General features: G+C 31.7%; 1 long non-coding RNA gene across 1 annotated transcript; it reads left to right on the forward strand.

Annotated features, from left to right (window-relative positions):
* Nucleotides 1-6,953: 6,953 nt before the first annotated feature.
* Nucleotides 6,954-7,445, forward strand: LOC125873558 (uncharacterized). The gene is made up of 3 exons (XR_007447210.1): nucleotides 6,954-7,081; nucleotides 7,158-7,230; nucleotides 7,318-7,445. It is a non-coding gene; the product is annotated as an uncharacterized LOC125873558 (long non-coding RNA).
* Nucleotides 7,446-7,832: the final 387 nt, after the last annotated feature.

Here is a 7,832-nt window from a genome sequence, read left to right on the forward strand (position 1 = left end):
TTGTTCGTTTACATATGATACATGGTCCATGTGGTGCATTAAACCCAACATGCCCTTGTATGAAAAAAAAAAAGGGTTATTGCAAATTCAAATATCCAAAAAACTTTTGTGCACAAACAACTAAAGGCAAAAGTTCATATCCAATCTACAGAAGATGAAATACAGGACAATCTGTAAAAATTGAAAGTCATATTCTTGATAACTCATGGGTGGTTCCTTACAATCCTTATTTGCTCAGCAAATTCAATTGTCATATAAATGTTGAGATTTGTTTTGACATTAAAATTGTAAAATATATTTATAAGTATATATGCAAAGGACACGATAAAATTGCATTTAATTTACACACCAATAATGCAAATATATAAATTGATGAAATAAAAGAATATCAATCAGCTAGATGGGTATCTCCACCTGAAGCTACATGGCGTATATATGCTTTCCCTATTAGTGAATTAACCCATGTGTATACCATCTTCAACTTCATCTTGATGGACAACAACTTGTATCTTTTAAAAGCACATACAATATTGATAAAGTTATAAATAATCCTATGATAAAAAAAACTATGTTGACTGATTTTTTTGCAATGAACAAAGTCAATAAAGAAGCTATCACTTTAAATTTATTATATAGAGAATTTCCAGAATTTTTTGTATGGTCAACTTCATATAGAATGTGGACACGTCGCAAACAAAGAAATGCAATTGGTTGTGTCGTAACGTGTCACCCAACTGAGGGAGAAAGATATTATCTTAGTCTGCTTTTAATGAATGTAAGAGCACCTAAATCATATGAAGATTTGCTCACTTTCAATGGAGAATATTGTGGTACATTCAGAGAATCAACAGAGAAAAGAGGATTGTTACTTTGCGACAATAATTTAACAGAATGTATGTCTGAAGCGGCGACTTATCAAATGCCATCTAGCTTAAGACATTTATTTGGTATGTTGCTAGCTTACTGTAATCCAAATAATCCTAAAGAGTTATGGAAAAAATTTGAAAATTCAATGTCTGAAGATTTCAACAAATACCCAGGTCTATCTTCAAAAGAAGTTCGTTATAAAGTACTAAATCATATTAATGATATTCTTTATTCAATGGACTGTGATATTAATGAATTTGACCTAATTCCATAAATCATAAAACCTTCTGCAATGGCTAAAGAGGCTAAAGATGTACTTTTCGAAAGAAATATAATTGTTAGTGAAAAAGATTTGCTATTACAAAGGCAATTAAATAGAGACCAACAAACAGCCTACAATACAATTCTGAATAGAGTTTTTTCGAATAAACCAGGGGCTTTCTTTATTGATGGCCCAGGTGGAACCAGTAAAATTTTTTTGTATCGTGTGTTGCTGTCTACTGTGAGACATCGAGGATTTGTTGCTTTAGCAACAACAAGTTTCGGTTTTGCAGCCTCGCTTCTTCCAGGAGGTCGAACAACACATTCCCGTTTTAAATTACCTATAGAAATTGATGGGAATATTAGTTGTAATATAAGTAAATAAAGTTCATTAGCGTCTTTAATTCGAGATGCAAAATTAATACTATGGGATGAAATTTCAATGGCAAAAAAAGAAATGATTGAGGCACTAGACTTGCTTCTGAAAGATTTAATGGAAAAAAATATTCTATTTGGTGGAAAAGTTATTGTATTTAGTGGCGATTTTAGGCAAACTCTGCCTGTTGTTCGTGGTGGTAAAAGAGAAGATTTTGTTTCTGCAAGCTTACTTTGCTCTAAAATTTGGAATGAACTTGAAAGACTACAACTGTCCGAAAATATGCGAGCAAAAATAGATCCTGCCTTCTGCCAATATTTGATGAGAATTGCCATGGAAAAGACAAAATAAATAGCTAGGGAAAAATTGAAATTCCGCGTTATTTTGTTCTTCCTTTTACTAATGAAAAGGATTCCTTAAATATTTTATTCAAACTTGTTTATCCCAATCTATATACATCTGCTTCAAATATTTCTTTGATTACTTCCCGCGCTATTCTAACAACCAAAAACGATTTTGTTGACGAAATAAATGACATGTTGATTATGCAATCTCCATCTAATATTAAAGTATTTATTGCTGTTGATGAAACTCTAGACCCAAAAGATCAAAGTGAATATCAAGACTTTATGCATACTTTAAACCCTCCAGGATTGCCTCCTTACAAATTATCTTTAAAAAAACATTGTCCAATTATATTACTAAGAAATCTAAATCCTTCAGTGGGTTTGTGTAATGGAACACAATTAACATGCGATGACTTTAAATCAAATATTATCAGTGCCACAATTTCTAATGATGATTTCAAAGATACTCACGTATTTATTCCAAGAATACCACTATTAACATCACAAGATGAAAAGATACCCTTTCAATTTAACAGAACACAATTTCCAATACTCTTATGCTACGCTATGACTATTAACAAAGCTCAAGGTCAAACACTAGATTTTGTTGGAATTTATCTGAGAGAACCTGTTTTTTCTCATGGCCAACTATATGTTGTATTATCGAGAGCTAAAAGTTCTAACTGTGTTAAAGTATTAATAAGACCGCCAACAGTTGAGGATAAAAATGATTGTTATACACATAATATAGTTTATGACGAAATTATCGCAAAAGCTTTTCTCTAAATTGATACTGCAGCAATTTACGGTAAAAACCTCCCCTTATTTCCTTTGACAATTTTACCTTTCAATCATTTTATATTATGTTATGCAATTTTGTTACTATCTATATTCTATTTGCTCATATTCTTATTATGCACTAACAACATCACAATATTATAATCACAGATCATCTCATGGCAGAAAGATTAACCATAAATGTCGTTACCAGCGAAACCAAAGAATGGACAGTTAAGGTGCAAGTCGTTGATAAGGGCCGACCTAGAGATAACCTGCAAAAAACCAATAAGTATCAACTCATGATTCTTTAACATGAAGAGGTATGACATTGCTTCTTTATCTAGAACTCAATCCTCACTTAAATTAGCTTCGCAATTACATTTATCCATGCCTAAGACATTTGTCATTCTCCATTGGTCTTCTCACTGTCTTCTTTTATAGCTCTATTATTTTTAGCTCACTCACTTTTTCATGAGTAAAGCAAACACAAGCTCTATTAGTTGTCAAAAATCATAGCGTGCAGCCAAAATGGAAATACAATTCAAGTAGAATCCTCTCATTATTCTTGCAGACAATACTAACACTTCAGATTTGACAATTTGTTTGAAAATGCTCTTTGCCTTATGAAGACTTCATTTACTTTTACTATTACTTAATATATACCTTCATGTTCCTGGCATACCTCGATGCTTTTCAATCATAAGGTCATATGCAAAATCAGTGAGATGAAATGAGTTTAATTTTACTAACAACAAATATATTACTCTTTAAACTTCGTTCATTTACTTTCAACTTCAGACCCCACTCATGGGATCAAATAGGGTATATGATTTTGTCGTCGTCAAATTAGTAATGTTTTGCTCGATTTTGATCGTTCTTATTTTTTAATTTATTCATACGATGTTTCTTATATTGTGTTCCACAAGGTCTGATTCAAGAGCTAAGACATCTATTTCAAAATTTCTTACACAAGACAGACACAAAGCTTGAATTTCATAAATAAAATTTTCAAGCTTTAAACTTATTTTATTACACTTTTGAGATGCATCTTCATTCCAATTAATATGGAATGATGTTAGAAAGCTAAATGCATTGTCAACTATATAAAGCTCTCAACATGTAAAGTCATTGTTGAGAACTCAAATAATAGCATCCACAGCTAAAACAAATAAAAACAATATGTTTAATTGTTGAAAACAACTTTACCTGTTAGCACTTGGATTATTATTTTTGCCTTTAAAGCAGTGGAAAACAACTTTATCACATGTTGTTTCGTATTTTTTAAATTGAAAATTACCAAAAGCTAAAAAATAGATGTCAAAACAAAGTGTGTACAGAAATGACCCTCGGGCCTTTTCGACAAACTTGATTCTGAAGTAGAAGAACCAAGGGGATGCCTAGACATTTCGATTTGAAAAATCTAATGCCAAATCACTGTTGGTCAAACTATCTTAGAATATATGTGCATTCTTATTGCTTCTATAGTTCTTGAGCTGGCTGTTTTGGTGACAAAACGTAAACTCTTGCAGCCATGCCATTGATATGAGTTGTACATTCTTGCATCAAATCTTGCAGATAGTAGTGCTAATTTCTCTTTTCTTTCTACAGAAGCTTGCAATGACACTATTTTCTTGACTCGCTTTTGGTGGGCATTGTAGTGAACAACTTTTGATTGTTACTGGATTAACTATTCCATTGTAGTGGAAATTGTAAGAAATAATTTCTCTTTATATGAGATCATGTTTATTCCAAATTGAGCTTGTATATTACTATCTGCCATCTTTTATAGAATTAAATAATTTCATTGATTCTTAAGTTCTTATATAATTGACCATACTTAATACCAATCGTCATTAAGTGCATAATTATTTATTGCATTAGCTGATCTCTTTTTTAATGTGTTTAATTTTTATAATAACTTTTGTGCTCAGTTTTAGAAGAAGAATTTGTGTTCTTCAAATTGTTTACTTGATCCAAAGTGTATTGGTTGAGTCTCATGATTTATGGTACTCTATTCATTCTAGATATTTCAAATCATTCCGCAGAATTCTCCTTAACATTGTCGTGCATTTGGCATAAACAAAAGATATGAGGTTACATAATCTGTATCACTAATGATCTTTACAGAAAAGTCATTAGTCCAGAAGAGCCAAATTTTATTATTAATGTTAGAATAAAATCCCTGTAGCAGTCTCATGTAGTAATCTACTTGACTTGCTTGGACAAAAAGTTCTTGGAGACTAATAAAAGTAATATTTTACTTATTTTTGATAGTTATGAGCCTTCCAAAAACTGTCAAAATTATTGCACTCCTTGTGTTTCATCAGATTGTATTTATAACTGGAAACTAGCAGCGTTAGACCTATTCATATCTCTTTAACTTCCTTTTTATCTCTCTACATAGGAGTATCTTTATGAGTTAAAGATATTCATTTATTGATGTACATTCTCAGCAAAATTCACCGAATCTTGAATGATTTACCCCTGTTTCCCAAGTAATTTAAATGGTATTTATGTAGAAACCAACAACTGCTTTGTATAGCTGAGCCATTTATGTAGTATTTTTGCTCAACAGTACTAGCCTCAATGAATATTATGTTTGTTCACACTTATTTGTACTTGCAAACAAATAAAGTTCAATAATAGTGTTGCCATGATTAATCATCTGAATACAGCAATAGTCCCTTTCTTTATCTGCAACACTTCTGCCTGCTACCACCCCTTCCCAGAAATTTTAATATGTGTCATAAATTGACTATCTTCAGACGACATTTGTCCAATGTGTAGCATGCCCCTTTTATGCATCTTTAAGCTATATTCATTGTTGGCACACACATTTTGAAGTTAAAACTTTAAAATTTAAGTTTTGGAAATAACCATGCTTTCTACGTGGAAAAAATTCAACTTCTGCCACTAAAAAAAAACTTTACAAATTTTAGATTAAACACACAATTTTCCTGGCTACAAAATAATATAATATGTGAGATTTAACTGACTCAATTGTATTTTCTGTTTTCCATAGGAAACACAAGTCCAAGGAATTATGTATGGCAGCGATATAAAGAGTTATGCTGAATTGTTTCTTCCATACCATACCTATTTGATATCAGTTGCAAGTGTTACCGAATCAAACCATGCATATGAAATTCCAATCAACACTTTCCTTTGGACAATTGACAAAGGCACTCTCATTGAACCAATAGAAGAAGTTGAGCCACCAGAAGATTCACTGCCACCACCAACACGGCTTACTCTTACAATGTTCGACAGCTTCCACCATCAACCTGAAGGATTAGAATTTGGTATTACAAAAGTTAACAACTTATACTTCTCATTAACTATAATTGTCTAACAACCTCAATTCTTTTCTAATTTATACACTACTTTTCTCCAAGATGTCCTTGCCATTGTGGTTAACGTCGCCTTGCCAACGTGTGCAGCCAATGGATCAAGAATTCAAGAATTGATTATAATGGATAATCAGTAAGTATACATTTATTATCATTTTCAGTTTTTCTGTTGTTCTTTTGAAACTTTTATAACAAATTAACTCCCTTACAAATTCATCCTGACGGCTCTTCTAAAAGAAAAGTCAATCTTAATCAAACCTTTTTACATTTGAATGAATAATACAGAAGGTAAGCTTCAAAGAAAAACAACTTTGAATTCTCCACATGCTCATGTCTCAAACTCTAATGGAATCAACTTTTCATATATGTTTTCCCCTCTATTGTAAGATGAACAGTAGCTCTCTTCTCTTTCTATTAGAACACCACCATAAGTTTTTCTCCCTTTTTTCTTTTTATTGTCCAGTCTTCTCAGGCATCAAACTGTTAATTTAAGTTAAATTCATTAACTAAGTTATTGAAAAAAAACTAATCTTTAGGCTGCAAAAATTGATTTGAGTTGCATTTGTAAAGTAATTGTTAAAAAAAAAAACAAATCTTCAGGCTGAAAATATTGTTTTGAGTTGCATCTGTAAAGTGACTATTGGGTAAAAACCTTAATCTTCTGACTTAAAAAACTATTTGAATTACATTTCTAAAGTAACTATTTGAAAAATACGATTGCATACGAAATGATCTCTCTGCCAGCTTATATATAAGTCTGTTCCTTAACTAAATAGATAAAAGTTGTCTTTCTTTCGGTTAATGGCATTTATGAGCTCTTTCATTTTGCACTATGGTTGTATTATGCTTACATTCTCCCAATTCTCCTCTCCTCCAATGGTTTTTTACCTCATTCAATTTGATTGCAATACTATCCTCTTTGTAAAAAAACCATACAACAACTGAAATCTTTTTTTATTCTTCTTACCCCAGGAAGAAACCCAAAAAGCTTACACTTTGGGAAAGCTTCATTGATCATGTTGGAATATATATTGCGGAACAACTTAATCAATATCCAATCATCCTGGCCAGAAAAATTGCAAAATCAAAATCATATGCAGGTAAACTCACACACTAATATCATATTCTTACAAATATCAAAGCACTTAACTTACATTCAACCATTCCAATATACAGGATTAACAAGCAGGTTTGCCACAACAATTCAAATCAATCCTCCATACTCACAGGTTGCTGCACTCAGAAAATGGTATTTACTTCCACAAAAATTAACTACCGACAAATACATATGCATATCCATAAACTCACATTTACTTGTTTAAATTTATATTTCTAGGGCCACATCAAATGAACAATTGCTGATCGCATACACCAAAAAGAGTATAACTTCAACAGGTTCTCTTCAGCTTATTCCTTTTGAAGATGAGATCATATCAATTGCCATTGGACATCAACATCTTCCGGTAAGAACAAATGCAAATTCCACAGATCATCATGTTGTATGTTTCTTCACACTTTCCCACAATCTTCCAGGGCCAAATAGTTTGCATACAAGCTGAATTTTCGCTATTGGATGAAAATCAACAATTCTATGTTTTAGCCTGTTCAACATGCAAACAAATATTTACTAGGCTTCGTTCACAGAGGAGATTCTATTGTGCAACTTGACGCCGTTCCGCAAATCTTATTATAACAATCACTAAGATATCTTTAACAAAACTTCAAGCAGTGCATGTTCAATAAAAAAACATTTTTCCCTCTTACTATCCACGTTTATTATCATGACTAACCTGCAGACAAATATATTCTATTTCTAAACCATTCAATTCTATTTTTCACTTGCTATAGAAG

This window comes from Solanum stenotomum, chromosome 1 (genome assembly GCF_019186545.1).
Source record: "Solanum stenotomum isolate F172 chromosome 1, ASM1918654v1, whole genome shotgun sequence".
Lineage (NCBI taxonomy): Eukaryota > Viridiplantae > Streptophyta > Magnoliopsida > Solanales > Solanaceae > Solanum > Solanum stenotomum.